This window comes from Giraffa tippelskirchi, chromosome X (genome assembly GCF_054371585.1).
Source record: "Giraffa tippelskirchi isolate mGirTip1 chromosome X, T2T-mGirTip1v1.2.pri, whole genome shotgun sequence".
Classification (NCBI taxonomy): Eukaryota; Metazoa; Chordata; class Mammalia; order Artiodactyla; family Giraffidae; genus Giraffa; species Giraffa tippelskirchi.
Genome location: NC_137289.1, coordinates 148,963,805 through 148,980,444, shown reverse-complemented (window position 1 = coordinate 148,980,444; position 16,640 = coordinate 148,963,805). Strand labels below are relative to the sequence as shown.

Genomic DNA, 16,640 nt, shown 5'->3' with positions numbered 1-16,640 from the left:
GAGCAACACACACACACACAGACACACACACACACATACACAGACACACACACATACACAGACACACACACATACACAGACACACACACACAGTTTCAGGTGCTTAAGGAACACGGTCAAAGTCCTGGATCAGTTTTGGAATAAGCTTGGAATCTGGAGCTTTTCCTCAAGAACTACTAATAGACCTTCTTGGGCTGACATACTTAATGAAATCCAGGACGAAAAATAGTTAATAAATGAAACTGGCCGATAAAAGAACAACAACAAATGTAAAAATAAGTTTACCCATCCAAAGGCCCCCTTTCATCATGTAACGCTCTGTTCCGTATACACATAAGGTTTGTTTCTTTTATTGGTTCACCAAGTGGAGTAATTCATTTCACTTTCCTCTGAGGGATATTTTCCCAAAAGAAAAAGAAAACAAAGTGGACAAGCACAGAATGAATTCTGATCGTGAATGAAGATTAGGGGGTTCTTTGCAATGGACGCATGTACTATAGACATAGATTTACAGAGTTTTGTTGATGCAGATACCATATATCTGTGCATAAACTATACATTAGCATTCACGCTTTTTCAGATAAAAAGGGTAATTTTTATGCATGCATGTGAAAATACAAAATTGTTTACGAATGCATTGCCTATTTCCATATAATGAATTTCATTCTATATATAGATGTCTAGATGAGTTGATAGATGGATGATGGATGGGTGGATGAAAGACTAGTGAAGAGGGGACACCGCGCAATTCATGCAGCACTGAAAGTCTTTGGCCACTGGGTGTCATGGTTTTCCTCATAATGGTTGACCCATCACAAGTATTTGAGGGGTTCCTGTGTTCCTGGTGCAGGAGTTGGCAGTGTACGTGGCAAGTTTTATTAAACCACACCACCATCCTTTTTCAGATTGCTGTGCTGTCTTTAAAACACATTGTCAGTATTATTTTTCTTCCTAAAACTGGCTGATAAGGACTAAATCTACAAATACTATTTTTTAATGTCTGAAAATTTAAATGTCCCAAAATTACATAATTGTGTTGGTCATATTTAAGTTTAATGTATCAACGTCAAATCTGAAGAATTTGTACAGTGCCTTTATGCATGTGCTTGGATACGTTTTGAATCAACTCTTTGCTCTATGGAATTTCTATAGTAGAAAGACGAAGCAATTATTAGATATTGCCATTCAGTGGCTAAGTCGTGTCCGACTCTGCAACCCCACGGACTGAAGCACAACAGGCTTTCCTGTCCTTTATCATCTCCTGGAGTTTGCTCAAACTCATGTCCATCGAGTTGGTGATGCCATCCATCCGTCTCATCCTCTGTCGTCCCGTTCTGCTGTCTTCAGTCTTTCCCAGCATCACGGTCTTTTCCAATGACTTGACTCTTTGCATCACGTGGTCAGAGTATCGGAGCTTTGGCTTCACCATCAGTTCTGCCGATAATTATTAGACATGGTGATCATCTTTGAGCATCTGCTTGCTGTTACCGGTGTGTTGTGGCCGGATGCATGTGTGTTGGCTGACGTATCACGAGAGCGCACCATTAATTCTAACCAGACAGCCGTATTTCTCCCTTGTGGATGTCATTCACCCTACCAAGCCCCCTGGCAGTGAGTGGTTGTGACAATTAAAAGCAGTTGTGCTCATTCCGTCACAGAAATGCTACTGAGTTTGTTTAAAAAAAAAAAACAAAAAAACACTGTCAGGGCAGAATGTGCCAGATGAGAAGATTTGGCCACATGCTCTGAGGACACTCTGAAGACTAGTTATCGCCAGAATTGCTAAGGTGAATCTGATGAAGAGGCCGCCAGTTTAGAAGTCCCAGTGTGATGGAATGTGTGTGGGGAAATTGTTTGGAAAGGTGACTAGGAGCTTGGGGGTCTGTTTTATTTTTCTTGTTTGTGTTTAACTCTCGAAAATGTGCAAGTTGTGGCTCAGTGGCACAGCACTGAATCTTGGAAGAATCTTTAAACGACAGTGTTTGCATATTCTGATTGTTGTGGATATTTTTTTAAAAAATGGCCTTTGATGAGTCGGGTTGACATCTTTAGTTTCCACACAAAGAGTCTGATGGTGGTGTCGTGATTATCACTCAGAGTTACTGGGAGAGATACAACAGTAACAGTTTGCAAAATGGATGGGTTCATGGAAGGTCTGCTTTTGTTTGAATGAAAGCATCTTTTTTCCCCCATTCAAATGGGGAAGGACACAACCAATGCCCAGTTCTTTCAAATCCATGTTGAAAATGGTTTACGGATGGTGCCAAAGGAGGAATCAAAAATCAGCGAGCAAATGGGGAGGTGCTGTTCTCGGTTACAGCTGTCAATAGGAAAAAAAAAAAAAATTAACGAGATAAAAATGAAGAAAAATTCAAAAGCGCTCATTAAACATCTTCAGGTACTTACTACTTGAATGAACCTGAAGTTGCCCTTCAGGGAACTGTCAAACCCATGAGGAGGCAGATACTAAACAAATATTCCCAGAGGTTAGTCATTAAAAACGTGAGAAGTTCTGTTGGTAGCCTTGTGTGGTTGTAGGGGTGCAGAGAAGGTTTCCCTGATGATGAGTTGGTTCATCAGGCCGGTGGGGAACAAGGCTTGTGAATTATTTGAGCTCAGCAAGGGCATTCTGTTGAATCCTGAACTGGAATCATGGACTGATGCTGAAGCTCCAATCCTTTGGCCACCTGATGCGAAGAACTAACTCGTTTGAAAAGAAACCCTGATGTTGGGAAAGATTGAAGGCAGGAGGAGAAGGGGACGACAGAGGATGAGATGGTTGGATGGCATCACCCACTCGATGGACATGACTTTGAGCTAGCTCCGGGAGTTGATGATGGACAGGGAAGCCTGGCGTGCTGCAGTCCAGGAGGACTGCAGGGACTCGCAGATTCATGAGTTCCTTTACAGCAGTGTCTCACAGTGGATGGACATAAAACCTCAGTGGCACGTAGCAAGGAGGTACACAGCTCTTTGGATCACCTCAAGATCAAATTGAATTTGACTGTGTGTCAGCAGTGAGGGTCAGCTGGGTCATTGATTGTTATCATATGAATTTATAAAATTGTGAGCTTGACAGTATCAGTCTAAGTGATCAGCAGATGTATTAGAGCTGAATACACTGCATTTCGATTCAGTTCGGTTCAGTCGCTCAGTCGTGTCTGACTCTTTGAGACCCCATGAAGTGCAGCATGCCAGGCTTCCCTGTCCATCACCAACTCCCGCAGCTTACTCAAACTCGTGTCCATTCAGTCGGTGATGCCATCCAACCATCTCAGCCTCTGTCCTCCCCTTCTCTTCCCCCTTTCAATTTTTCCCAGCATCAGGGTCTTTTCCAATGAATCAGTTCTTCGCATCAGGTAGCCAAAGGATTGGAGCTTCAGCTTTAGCATCAGTCCTTCCAAAGAATATTCAGGACTGATTTCCTTTAGGATGGACTGGGTTGGATCTCCTTGCAGTCCAAGGGACTCTCAAGAGTCTTCTCCAACAGCACAGTTCCAAAGCATCAGTTCTTTGGCGCTCAGCTTTCTTTATAGTCCCCAGCTCTCACATCCACTGCAGGGGGCCCAGGTTCGATGCTCCTGGGAGACCTCAGATCCTGCTTGCCACTTAAGTGTTAGTTGCTCAATTGTGTCCGACTCTTTGCGACCCCGTGGACTGTAGCCCAGCAGTCTCCTCGGATCATCGAGTTTTCCAGGCAAGAATACTGGAGTGACTTGCCGTTCCCTTCTCCATGGGATCCTTCTGACCCAGGTCTCCTGCATTGCAGGCAGGTTCTTTACCATTTGAGCCACCAGGGAAGCTCTAGTGCATGCTGCTCGGCGTGGCCAAAAAAGAAAAAAAAAAAAAAAAGGACCAGGGTCATTTATTGCCATAAAGCAAAATAAAAAGGAATGTTTTAATAAATTAAAAAAAAAAAATCTTTATTCTTCTGTGGTATTGTCCTGTGGAAACTGTAAGAGAGCAAACGTTTTTGATCATAAAATGTAGTTCTCAGTGCTCACGCTCTGTGTAGACCGAAACAAGTCTCCAAAGAGTTACCCCTGGTGTTTAAAGTCGGTCTGCATGGAAATGCACAGATGGAATGCTGTGCCTAATGCATGTCAGGCATAGGCAGGCTGGCACAGGGGACCCAGGGACGCTCAGAAGTCGTCTCTCAGATGCTCAGAGCATCCTTCTCTGTTAGTAATGTCACCTACAAGGCCTGTCTATCCATCACCATGATGCCAGGAAGAATAAGACAGATGTTCCACAGTGAGAATGTTTCATGACTCAGGGGTCCCCATCTGCGGAAAATGACTCTAGCTGACGGTAGGAAAACAGGTCAGTGGACTCCGCTGGAAGTAAAACCCTGACATAGATGGTTAAAGAGCAGAGTCTCTGTGGGTCTCACAAATAGGGGAGGGCTGAGCAGTCTCACCAAACAGCACAGGGTGAGTGTAGGGTGAGGGCACAGGACTGGTGTTGGGTACAGGGGACCAGGGAACCTCTGGGAGGCCTGGGAATGCCGGCGGGGCGCGTATCGGTGGGTAACAGGGACTGCTGGTGGCTTATAGGTGAAGAAGCAGGCTATATGGCACGGCTGGAGAACTGGGGTGTGCACACTCTTTACAAAGGCTTAGAGTAACTTTGTTCAGTCTCTCAGTCGTGTCCGACTCTTTGCGACCCCATGAGCTGCAGCACGCCAGGCCTCTCTGTCCATCACCAACTCCCAGGGCTTGCTCAAACTCACGCCCATTGAGTCGGTGATGCTATCCAACATCTCATCCTCTGTTGTCCCCTTCTCCTCCTGCCCTCAATCTTTCCCAGCATCAGGGTCTTTTCCAGTGAGTCAGCTCTTCGAATCAGGTAGCCAAAGGAATGGAGATTCAGCTTCAGCATCAGGTCTTCCAGTGAATATTAAGGACTGATTTCCTTTAGGATGGACTGCTTGGATCTCCTTGCAGTCCAAGGGACTCTCAAGAGTCTTCTCCAACACCACAGTTCCAAAGCATCAATTCTTTGGCGCTCAGCTTTCTTTATGGTCCAGCTCTCACATCCGTACATGACTGCTGGAAAAACCATAGCTGACTTGATCAGACACTAACTTGAGAGGACATAATCAAGGCTCACCCACTCAGAGCAGACACACAAGCCCTGAGGTTGATCCTCACACACAGTATGTCCTTGTAGCAGAGCTGTCCAGTGGAATTTCCCGTGCTGACCCAGAGTTCCTGGACCTGTGCTGTCCAGTATGGTGATACGGTGACCACTGGCCACATGTGACTTGTGCCCAAGATGATAGAAAAGCTGTATTTGTTATTTTATTTTATTTTTGGCTGTGCTGGGTCTTCCTTGCTGTGCATGCTTTCTTTTGTTGTGGTGTGAAGTGAAACTTGCTCAGTCATGTCCGACTCTTTGTGACCCCATGGACTATACAGTCCATTGGATTCTCCACGCCAGAATACTGGAGTGGGTAGCCTTTCCCTTCTCCGGGGGATCGTCCCAACCCAGGGATCGAACCCAGATCTCCTGCATTGTAGGCAGATTCTTTACCAGCTGAGCCACCAGAGAAGCCCAAGAATACTGGCGTGGGTAGCCTGTACCTTCTCCAGGGGATCTTCCCAACCCAGGGATCGAACCCAGATCTCCTGCATTGCAGGCAGATTCTTTACCAGCTGAGCCACCAGGGAACCCCTTTCTTGTGGTGAGCAGGGGCTAATCTTCGGTGTTGGTGTGCAGGCTTCTCATTGCAGTGGTTCGTCTTAACTGCAGACCACAGGCTCTAGGGCGCGTGGGCTCCACTAGTTCCAGAACACAGACTTTGTTGGTCCACGGCATTTGGGATCTTCCCGGACCAGAGATCGAACCCATGTTTCCTGTGTTGGCAGGCCGATACATACCCATTGGACCACCAGGAAAGTCCCTCATTTAATTTTAATTTCACTTAAATATAAATGTAGTAGCCAGATAGCTACTGGGTAATAACATTAGCCTAACTGGATAAGATGGTAGAGTGAAAAAGAAAGCTTGTACAACACATTGAATGCTACAAGACACATTTTGACCGTTTGAGGTTAAGGAATTTCTCCCATTTCTGATACTCCTATCAAGGTCACTATCAGTAGATTCTTGCCTTATTATGATGCTTGCTGTTCAGAGCATCATCAAGGACACCCTAGAGGGTGTAACGAACCAGCAGTGTAGGGCCTGATCTAATTTGGTGACTCACGCTTTCTCTTCTTCTGTTACAGTTAGTTGACCAATTTTAATTGAACATTTTCGCGTGGGGCTTATCAAATGACCTCAACCTTTTAAAATGCACTGCTTGTTGGCAGCTCATTTCTGGGAGTGGATTTCTTCCGCCGGCTGAGAGAAACGCCCCCTCCAGAAAGTCATTTCACGCTCAGAGATTTCCTGCTGTTGTTGATGTCAGCGTTGGGCAAAACAGTCAAGGCAGGAGAAACAGGCATAACAGGTGTGGAGAAAGGTCACCACCGGGAGAGGAGAACAGTGATGGAGAGACTGCCAGCCAGGGCAACAGGAGAACAGTGACGGAGAGACTGCCAGCCAGAGCAACAGGAGAACAGTGACGGAGAGACTGCCAGCCAGGACAACAGGAGAACAGTGACGGAGAGACTGCCAGCCAGAGCAACAGTGGCCGGGAAGGTGTGGGTGGGAAAGGAAAACCCAACCCAACCCAGGGATTGCGGACCGTGAAATGAGCGCTGGTAGGTTACTAGTCATCGCCGGGACGGCTCAGCGGTCTGCCTGCCCATGCAGGAGGTGCATCTTTGGATCCCTGTTTTGGGACGATCCCCTGGAGGAGGACATGGCAAGCCACTCCAGTGTTCTTGCCTGGAGAATCCCGTGGACAGAGGAGCCTGGCCGGTTACAGTCCATGGGGTCGCAGAGAGCTGGGCACGACTGAGGGACTGAACAACAGCAGCAGTGTCTAAGATGAGACCTCCTCTTCCTGTGAACATGACACAGAGGAAGAGACGCATTTGACCCCAGTCCCACTCAACATCGACCTTCAGGCACCTCCATGGAGACTGCGGTCTGTGGAGAGCGGAGCTAGAGGAAATAGTCATCTAAATGAGAAGAAAGGAGCTCAGTGCTGTGCTGCAAGAAGTGATTCCTTCCCTCACCAGGGTTAGCAAGAGTAGTGAAGGACAGCCAAGGGCTGGTGAAAGATGGTGAGACCAAAAAACCCAGGGACGAAAACCCAACCCTCAGCTTGTGGAGGGGAATCCATGCGTATGCAGTCTGAGATATTCATGGTTTACATTAGCATTTGTTATGGACCTCCCTGGTGGCACTGAGTGCTAAAGAACCCATCTGCTAGTGCAGGAGACGCAAGAGACTCAGGTTCAATCCCTGGGTCGGGAAGATCCCCTGGAGGAGGGCATGGTAACCCACCCCAGTATTCTTGCCTGGAGAATCCCATGGACAGAGGAGCCTGGCGGGCTACAGTCCATGGGGTCGCAGAGAGTCAGACACGACTGAGCATGCACAGCATTTGATAGGAAAACTGGTTATTTGTTTCTGTGTACTGCATTTGCAAGTGAAAAAACAAATTGAGATCTCATAGATGCCATAATAATGAGAATTTCTGTGGAAATGACCTTGATCTGTCAATACAGAATTTTATATCTTAGGAATATGTAGTAGTAGCGTTAGTCTCTCAGCCGTGTCTGACTCTCTGCGACCTCACGGACTGCAGCCCGCCAGGCTCCTCTGTCCGTGGGATTCTCCAGGCAAGAATACTGGAGTGGGTTGCCATTTCCTTCTCCAGGGAATCTTCCCAACCCAGGGATCAAACCCGGCTCTCCTGCGTTGCAGGCGGATTCTTTACCATTTGAGCTACAGGGAAGACCTTAGGAATAGGACAATTCAAAAAAAGCAAACAACAACCCACCTCATTTCTAATCCCTTTTCATGCGTCCGAGTATCACAGATAGGGCCTGAACTCGGACCTGTGGGGTTTCTACTTGTGACACGTGTCTCAGATTCTGAGACGCCCGCTGAGGGAACCCGTTACGACCTGTGTTCTACATGAGTCCTCGGGCTTCCGCTGGTTGTGTAAACGCACAGGAAGAATCAAAGAACCACTCCTCCAAACACTTGGTGGTTTCCATGCCGTGGTTTCTCACAAGGCAGTTTTTCTTCGGAAAATGTTTTTGGACGTTGACTTCTGTTGATGGAGAAGACTCTTGAGAGTCCCTTGGACTGCAAGGAGATCCAACCAGTCCATCCTAAAGGAAATCAGTCCTGAATATTCATTGGAAGGACTGATGTTGAAGCTGAAGCTCCAATCCTTTGGCCACCTGATGGGAAGAACTGACTCATTGGAAAAGACCCTGGTGCTGGGAAAGATTGAAGGCGGGAGGAGAAGGGGACGACAGAGGATGAGATGGTTGGATGGCATCACCGACTCCACGGACATGAGTTTTTAGTAAACTTCGGGAGTTGGTGATGGACAGGGAGTCCTGGTGTGCTGCGGTTCATGGGGTGGCAAAGAGTGGGACTCGACTGAGCGACGGAACTGAACTGAACATGCCTGAGGCAGAAGTTGTTCACTCCCCAGTGGAGTCCGGGGCTAAGTGTCTCTCCGGGAGACAGTTGAACACAAGGAGGAACGCGACTCGGGGGGAGACCCGCAGGCAGGTCAGGGACGGCTGATCGAGATGCTGGCTGAAGTCTTTTCCTCGGGTGCCTGTCTGAGTCACAGTACTATCTTCATCTCCGCACCAAGGAGAGCTGTGGTCAGACCTGCCTCTCGCAGCATTAATTAGCCAACTGTCCTCTTAGAATGCAGACATCGCGAAGCAGCAACGTTGTGTACACGAATTATGTGTCACTGGCACGAACAAAAATGTTAGTGAGGAGGAAGGAGTAAGTGAATGAAGAAACTGCTGCTGTCGTTGGTAGTTTAGCTGATGTGTGTGTCAGTCGCTCAGTCGTGTCCGACTCTCTGAGACCCCATGGACTGTAGCCCACCGGGCTCCTCTGTCCATGGGATTCTCCAGGCAAAAATACTGGAGTGGGTAGCCATTCCCTTCTCCAGGGGAATCTTCCCAACCCAGGGATGGAACCCAGGTCTCCTGCACTGCAGGCGGATTCTTTACCATCTGAGCCACCAGGAAAGCTGATAATTCAGCTGATAAACATTCACTAACATTGGACTTATAATGTCACATGCTGTTTAAGGACATTTTGGAAAGAATAATTTTTAATACATATGAATTTCTATCATGTAGGACTTTTTCAGTAATTTGAGTCATTTCTTACTGTGAAACTGAAAATTTCTACTTTATTAAAATGTCTTACTTTTATACCACAGAATGCTTGGTGGTCACAATTAAGCGGAATTAAGATTTTTTGCTTAAAGAGCCTGATGCCTATCTTTGCCTGAAGTATTCTAGAAATCTTTTTAGTTTATAAGGAAACATAATACCTCCACCATGCTTAACTCACATAGTTATGAACATGTGTATGAAAACAACCCAACTGTTTTCTTAAGCTCCGTTGGATAACAGCGTAATTGTTCTACCTGGATACAGGATTATATCACCACATGTTACTAACAGATCATTTTCTAGAAACACAAAAAAGCAGAGATGAATTCCAACGCCCCTGCATTAGTCAGCAGAGACCAAAATTGCTGTACTTCAAACTCTTGGAGTCAAGTAAAAAATGTCTCCTCACGTGCTCAAAGAGTTATTTGTTCTAGATTTAATCTTACGGCTATTTAGGCGGGGAAGATTGAACTTCAAGGTAAAATGTCACTAGATGTATTTTCAGATCTTTCACAAAGCTTGGTTACTCTGTTTATGGTTAGTTATTTGGAGAATAAAGTTTTAATGCTTGCCTTGTGTTCCCTGAAAACTCCTGGTATATTTTTTCTGAGATAAGTATCCTGCGAGGAGGGAGGAACATCTCTGTATTGAAGCTGGAAGTTTAGCGCTGGATGGGCAGAGAGCTGAGGTTGGGGCTGACATTTGCTCCTTCGGGCATCAGTTTGTAATGAATTAGTCATGTACTCGGAGAAGGCAATGGCAGCCCACTCCAGTACTCTTGCCTGGAAAATCCCATGAACCGAGCAGCCTGGTGGGCTGCAGTCCATGGGGTCGCTAAGAGTCAGACACGACTGAGCGACTTCACTTTCACTTTTCCCTTTCCTGCATTGGAGAAGGAAATGGCAACCCACTCCAGTGTTATTGCCTAGAGAATCCCAAGGACAGGGGAGCCTGGTTGGCTGCTGTCTATGGGGTTGCACAGAGTTGGACACGACTGAAGTGACTTAGCAGCAGTCATGTACTATCACAGAAAACCTTCCAGGAATCTGCAGTACCCTACGTGTGGTAGGCTTGACTCAGGAGAGTCATGGATGTGAAAAAAACAGGCACAGACAGTAAATAACTGCAGAAACATGACCAGCATAATTTAAACCAGTGAATCAGGGCTTGCCTGACCATCGAGTGGTTAAGAATCTGCCTTTCAGCACAGGGGACCTGGGTTCGATCCCTGGTCAGGGAAGGAAAATCCCACACGCCTTGTGGCTACTAAGGCCAATGCCCCAGCTGGAGAGCCCATGGGCTGCAACGAAAGATCACGCCTGCCGCCAACTGAGATCCAACACGGCTGAGTAAATAATTCATGATCAAATTATTGTTTTATTTAATTAATTTAATTTTTAAAAATGGGCTTCCCTGATAGCTCAGTTGGTAAAGAATCCGCCTGCAATGCAGGAGACCCCGGTTTGATTCCTCGATCAGGAATCTGCTTGAGAAGGGATAGGCTACCCACTCCAGTATTCTTGCGCTTCCCTGGTGGCTCAGCTGGTAAAGAATCTGCCTGCAATGCGGGAGGACCTGGATTCCATCTCTGGGTTGGGAAGATCCCCTGGAGAAGGGAAAGGCTACCCACTCCAGTATTCTGGCCTGGAGAATTCCATGGACTATATAGTCATTGGGGTCACAGAGTCAGAGACAACTGAGCGACTTTCACTTTCTTTCACTTTCAATTTAAAAATGCTTTATAAAAATAAAGCAGTGAATGTAGCTAACAAGACAAGGATATAGAGGTTGCTGGGAGATCCTTCCGGACAGAGTCCAGGTCATCTGTTTTGAAGCGGGTTCGAGAAACAGTCTTCTTCCCAACCTCTAATAAAACTCCATTTTGTGATTAACACAATGCTCCATATTCTTTTACCCTTGGAGTTGAATTGGGTGTCTGCCTTTTGACACGTTTCTGTGCAAGGATGATAAAATACCGATGGAACACATTTTATGATCTTAAGGAGAATGGAAGTGGGAACGCGCAGACAGTATTCACGTGAGAAAAGAGGCGACTGCGTGGGCTGCCAGTGATATCGCCAAACCAGTGGAGTCCTAGCGCTGTGCACAGCACGTCCCCTGTATGCACCTCCAAGCTGTGAACTTTCAGAGATACGAGCGTGCGCTCACGTGTCCAGTCCTGTAAGTTGGTTCACGGGCGCGACGTGACGCCTCTGTCCTCTGTAAGTGGTTGTGGTTTTTTGTATACACCTTGCTGTACAGTGCTGCGTAGAGTGCCGCAGACAGTGTCTTTATTTCACGCCCAGGATGTCCGAAAGCCGTCGTAAAGCAGCAGTGATGTAACCCGGTGCTGCTCAAAAGCGCCAGCGGTTGTACCATGTTACTGTACTTTTCAGGGTATTGTACTGTAACAGTAATGCTTGCTTGCTAAGGCTCATATTTGTTTTTCTGAAACTTTTTCCAAATTTTAACTTAATTTATTTTATTTTTTGGGGGCTGTATAAGATCTTCATTGTTGCACACGGGCTTTCTCTAGTTGTGGCTCTTGGGCTTAGTTGCCCAGAGGCATGTGGGTACTTCCCCAGCCAGGGGTTGAACCCGTGTCCCGGCATTGCAAGGCAGATTCTTAACCGCTGGACCACTGGAGAAGTCCCTGTGTTGTTTTTTTTTTTTTATGTATTATTTGTGTGAAAAGTATTAGAAACCTGTTACACTACACCACTCTAGGTGGCTCAGTTGGTGAAGAATCTGCCTGCAATGCAGGAACCCGGGTTAGATCCCTGGGTTGGCAACATTCCCCTGGAGAAGGGAATGGCAACCCACTCCACTATGTTTGCCTTCAGAGTCCCACGGACAGAGGAGCCTGGCAGGCTACAGTCCATGGGGTTGCAAAGAGTTGGACACGACTGAGTGGCTAACACACACTCCGTAGCTTGATGGTGTTAGTTGGGTACCTAGGCCAAGTCTGTTGGACTTATTGGACCAATTGGACTTACGAAGATGCTCTCTGAAGGGAATTCGTTTGTACATCGGACACTAACTGTTCTTGAGAGACAGGAAGCACCACTTGGGGAGTGTAATTGAGCCTTCAAGGGAGCTGAGAGACAGGTGAGAACTGAAAGAATCACTACACGCATAGGAATACAGGAGTTCATGGTTGGGGTTAAGATGGGCATTGCTTGATGGAATTTCCCCCAGCTGTATTGCAGTATACTTGGTGTATAACATGGTGTAAGTTTAAGGCATAGGAAGTGTTGATTTGACAACCACTGTCGGTTGCAATATGATCACCAGCTTAGATGAGCTCACACTCGCGTCGTGTGACCTAATTCCACTTCTGTCTCATGGTGGGAACATTGGCCATCAACTCTGTTGGTGGTGTTCAAGTGTATGGTATGGAGTTAACCATGTTTGTGGTGCTGTGTCTTATGGAGCAGAGGAGGGCAGGGCCATTTTGTCTCTGAGTGTCTGCCATGGGAATTGGACTAGGGTGTTTTTTTTTTTTTTTTTTTTTTTACCAAAGGGCTATTTCTGCCCTCATTCTCCTCCGTGGACGGATGTCGAGGTACACAGAGGTATAAAGCAAGGGTCCGAATGGTGTTTTTAGTGACAGTCTCTCTTCTTGGAGAAGGAAATGGCAACCCATTTGCCTGAAGAATTCCATGCATGGAGGAGTGTAGTAGGCTATGGTCCATGGGGTCGCAAAGAGTCAGACATGACTAAGCGACTTTGCTTTCACTTTTTCACTTTCTCTTCTTGGAACAGCAGCCTCGTATGTGCTCTTCTGCAACTTAGTTCATCTTTGCAACACCGTAGATGGTACCTGCATGGAATCTTCCCATGTTAAGAATAGAAGCTTCCCAAATCCGTGGTATCTCCAAGGGCTTCCAGACAACTCGGGGGACCATGAGGGGGTCATTGAGAAACAAGAGTCGTTTTAAAGTAGGTTTGGGACAGATTCTCATATGAAGATGTTGCTTAATGAGATGACCAGGAACACGAGGGTGTTGAGGTTTCAGAAGCGCTGGGACTGGGTGGTTACCCATATGACCCATAAATATTATAATCATGAGACTTTTTTGGTCTAGGCAGGTGCCTTTTGCAGTTCCCTGGTGGCTCAGATGGTAAAGAATCTGCCCCCAAGTTGGGAGACCGGGTTTGATCCCTGGGTCAGGAAGATGCCCTGGAGAAGGAAATGGCAACCCACTCCAGTATTCCTGCCTGGAGAATCCCACAGACAGAGGAGCCTGGCAGGCTATAGTCCATGGGGTTGCAAAGAGTCAGACACGACTGTGACTAACACTTTGACTTGCACATTTTCTTCTGCAATAGGAAGTCTCTTCCTGTTGCAGATTCAAATGGCAAGAATTGGAAGTAACCACTGGTTGCAGGCACGCATAGTACCAACAACAGAATGTGCCCTTTGTCTGCAGCATGTGGTTAAATGATGTCGGTGCCATGTACAGAATTAGGTTTCTGGGCCTCTGAATTCTTTGGTGTCTTCAGAATTAATCTTGTAACTATCTTTTATCAGGTATTCATTTCTCCCAGCAATTATAAGATGCTGAGGAATAGCTTGAGGTCAGTCAGTTGAAGCAAATGTTTGAGTTTGTTTGATAAAATGGTACAATGAAAGCAACTCCCCATCTCTCCAAGGGGGGGCAAAAAATTCATTTTACAGCACTCTATTTGTACAGGTATTTTCAAAACCTGAACTTAGCATGACCTTGGCACTTAGCAGATAATGTGAACCATTATGTAACTGAGAACATATTATAAAAACATACGGAGGACAGGCAAGTTATAACTGCTGCAAAGGCCAATCGTTTCATTAGGAGCAGCGTTTTTCTCATTATTTGCTGGAGTAAATAAATGCTGAGTCCAAGAATAACGAACTTCTTTAAAATTAGTCAGATGGCCGACTGCCCCCAACTAATAACGGCTCACAATGGGGAGTGTGGTTGAGAGCTCTACATCACGGTAGAAAGCTCAAGTTTACCCTCAGGTAAAGCTAGTATGGATAGTAATTTTGTAAGTGTCTCCTAGTCGTTGTAGCGGCACCTTTTCTCACGTGGAGACCACGTCTTTGTGACTAGGGGCCTCGTTGCCTCTCTGTCCCTGGCAGACGGGTAAGTTCGATGGGTGAGAGGCTAAGGGATGTGCTGGGATTGTCTGTGGGGGTGAGTCAGGGGGGACACATTAGCCTCCCACCTCCACCTGCACAGCAGTTGTGTACAGGGTCACGGGGTGTCTGAGAGACCTCCCTGGAACCGACTACGCTTACCTACAGAAAATGCCACTGTCCCTATCGGGGTTAGACCTCTAGTCCACGGGAGCTCATAGCTTTGGGGACCCAGGCTGGGTATTTAGGGGAGCCTTGGGGTTTGCCCTGCCTTTGGGGGTTACTGGTTGGGAAAGTCCAGTGGTCTGCAAGGCAGGGTATCCTCATTTCAAGATGAAGACAAGGTTTGTCCTGGAAGGAAAATGCGCATTTTTTTTTTAATCTTTATTCACCTTGTGGATTTTCAGTTCAGTTGCTCAGTTGTGTCTGACTCTTTGCGACCCCATGGACTACAGCACGCCAGGCTTCCCTGTCCATCACCAACTCCTGGAGTTTACTCAAACTCATGTCCATCGAGTGGGTGATGCCATCCAACCATCTCATCCTCTGTCGTCCCCTTCTCCTCCTGCCTTCAATCTTTCCCAGCATCAGGGGCTTTTCCAAGGAGTCAGTTCTTCGCATCAGGTAGCCAAAGTATTGGAATTTCAGCTTCAGCATCAGTCCTTCCAATGAACACCCAGGACTGATCTCCTTTAGGATAGACTGAAAGGTCTAGTACTCACATTAAAAAGGTAGAAAAGAAACTGGTGCATGTATACCTATGGCTGATTCATGTTGAGGTTTGATGAGAAAACAACAAAATTCTGTAAAGCAGTTATTCTTCAATTAAAAAATGCATTAAAAAAAGAAACTTGTGAAATTAATTTAACATTATAGTGTATTAAACACAATGTACCTAAAATACTGTGTTCTACATGCGGTCAATGTGAAATGTTCCCTGGTGACTCTGACGGTAAAGAATCAGTCTGCAATTCAGGAGACCCGGGTTGGATCCCTGTGTTGGGAAGATCCTCTGGAGGAGGGAATGGCAACCCACCCCAGTATTCTTGCCTGGAGACTCCCATGCACAGAGGAGCCTGGCAGGCGACAGTCCACAGGGTCTCAGAGAATCAGACACGACTGAGCAAGCATCAGGGTGTTAAACAGTGTATGCTAATGGAAATGAGAAAAGGATGACTGGGTTTCTTTGAGTTGCTTCTATGACATGGTTCAAGTGAATGGGGCTTCTTGGAGTTGACTGCTCCTGGGAGCTTGTGAGGGGACGCTAACGTCAGATCCCAGTGTGCAGAGCATCTCACAGGGGCTCGAGTTCATTTGTCAGAACGAGCCTAGGAGGCAGGTACCACTAGTAACTCCCGAAGCCTGGGAAGGCTAAAGAACCAACTCAGAGAAGGTGAGTGATGGAGAGAAACTGTGAAAGCAAGCTGGCCCTGGTACCTGTATTCTGTAAGCAAGAAATATTTCTTGGAACTTCCCTGGGGGTCTCTGGTGGTTAAGACATTGCCTTCCAGTACATAGGGTATAGGTTTGATCTCTGGTTGGTGAGCTAAGATCCCATATGTCTCCTGGCCAAAAAAACAAAAAACAGAAGCAGTATTGTAACAAATTCAATAAAAGTTCTTAAAAAAAAAATGGTCCACATCAGTTTCTCAGAGCTATCTGAGGTCCTATCTCCTGGGATGCGGTCATCATTTTGCCCCAAATAAAACTTCAGTCACATCTCTGAAAAAGAAAATCCACATAAATGATTTTTTTTTAATTTTAAAAAAAGAAAAACTTCTTGAATCCAGAATAGAGTCTGGCTACAGAAAGTGTACATAAGATTCTTAAAATGGGTACGTGGATGGGGCCGACGGCTTTTTGTTTTGCAGTTGAAGTAAGAAGTTGGCGTCTTCAGTTGAGAATAGATTTGGGGGAGCTTTGAAGACAAGCCATTCCAAGAGATTCAAAGAGTGTGTGAGAGAGAGATACACCACAGACTGAGGAAACTTTGAAAAGTGAAAGTTGATGTCAAAATGTCACCCTGATCTTGTCAAGAAATACGGCTCTTTGAGAGGTCCTTCAGGAGACGTAAGAAATGTGAGTTCGATCCTTGGGTTGGGAAGATGCCCTGGAGAAGGCAACCCACCCCAGTATTCGTGCCTGGAGAATCCCATGGACAGAGGAGCCTGGTGGGCTACAGTCTCTGTGGTCACAAAGAGTCGGACATGACCGAGTGACTTAGCACAAGCGTAGAC

The 16,640-nt window shown here is 46.4% G+C and overlaps 2 long non-coding RNA genes across 6 annotated transcripts in view; one reads left to right on the top strand and one right to left on the bottom strand.

Moving 5' to 3' along the window:
* Positions 1-16,640, top strand: part of LOC145536928 (uncharacterized) — a 453,923-nt gene that overhangs the window by 162,842 nt on the left and 274,441 nt on the right. The gene's annotated exons all lie outside the window — the stretch shown is intronic.
* On the bottom strand, positions 7,705-15,253 carry LOC145536929 (uncharacterized). Its single transcript, XR_014076090.1, has 3 exons — positions 13,489-15,253; positions 10,189-12,108; positions 7,705-9,020 (listed from the first exon to the last, which is right to left on the bottom strand). It is a non-coding gene; the product is annotated as an uncharacterized LOC145536929 (long non-coding RNA).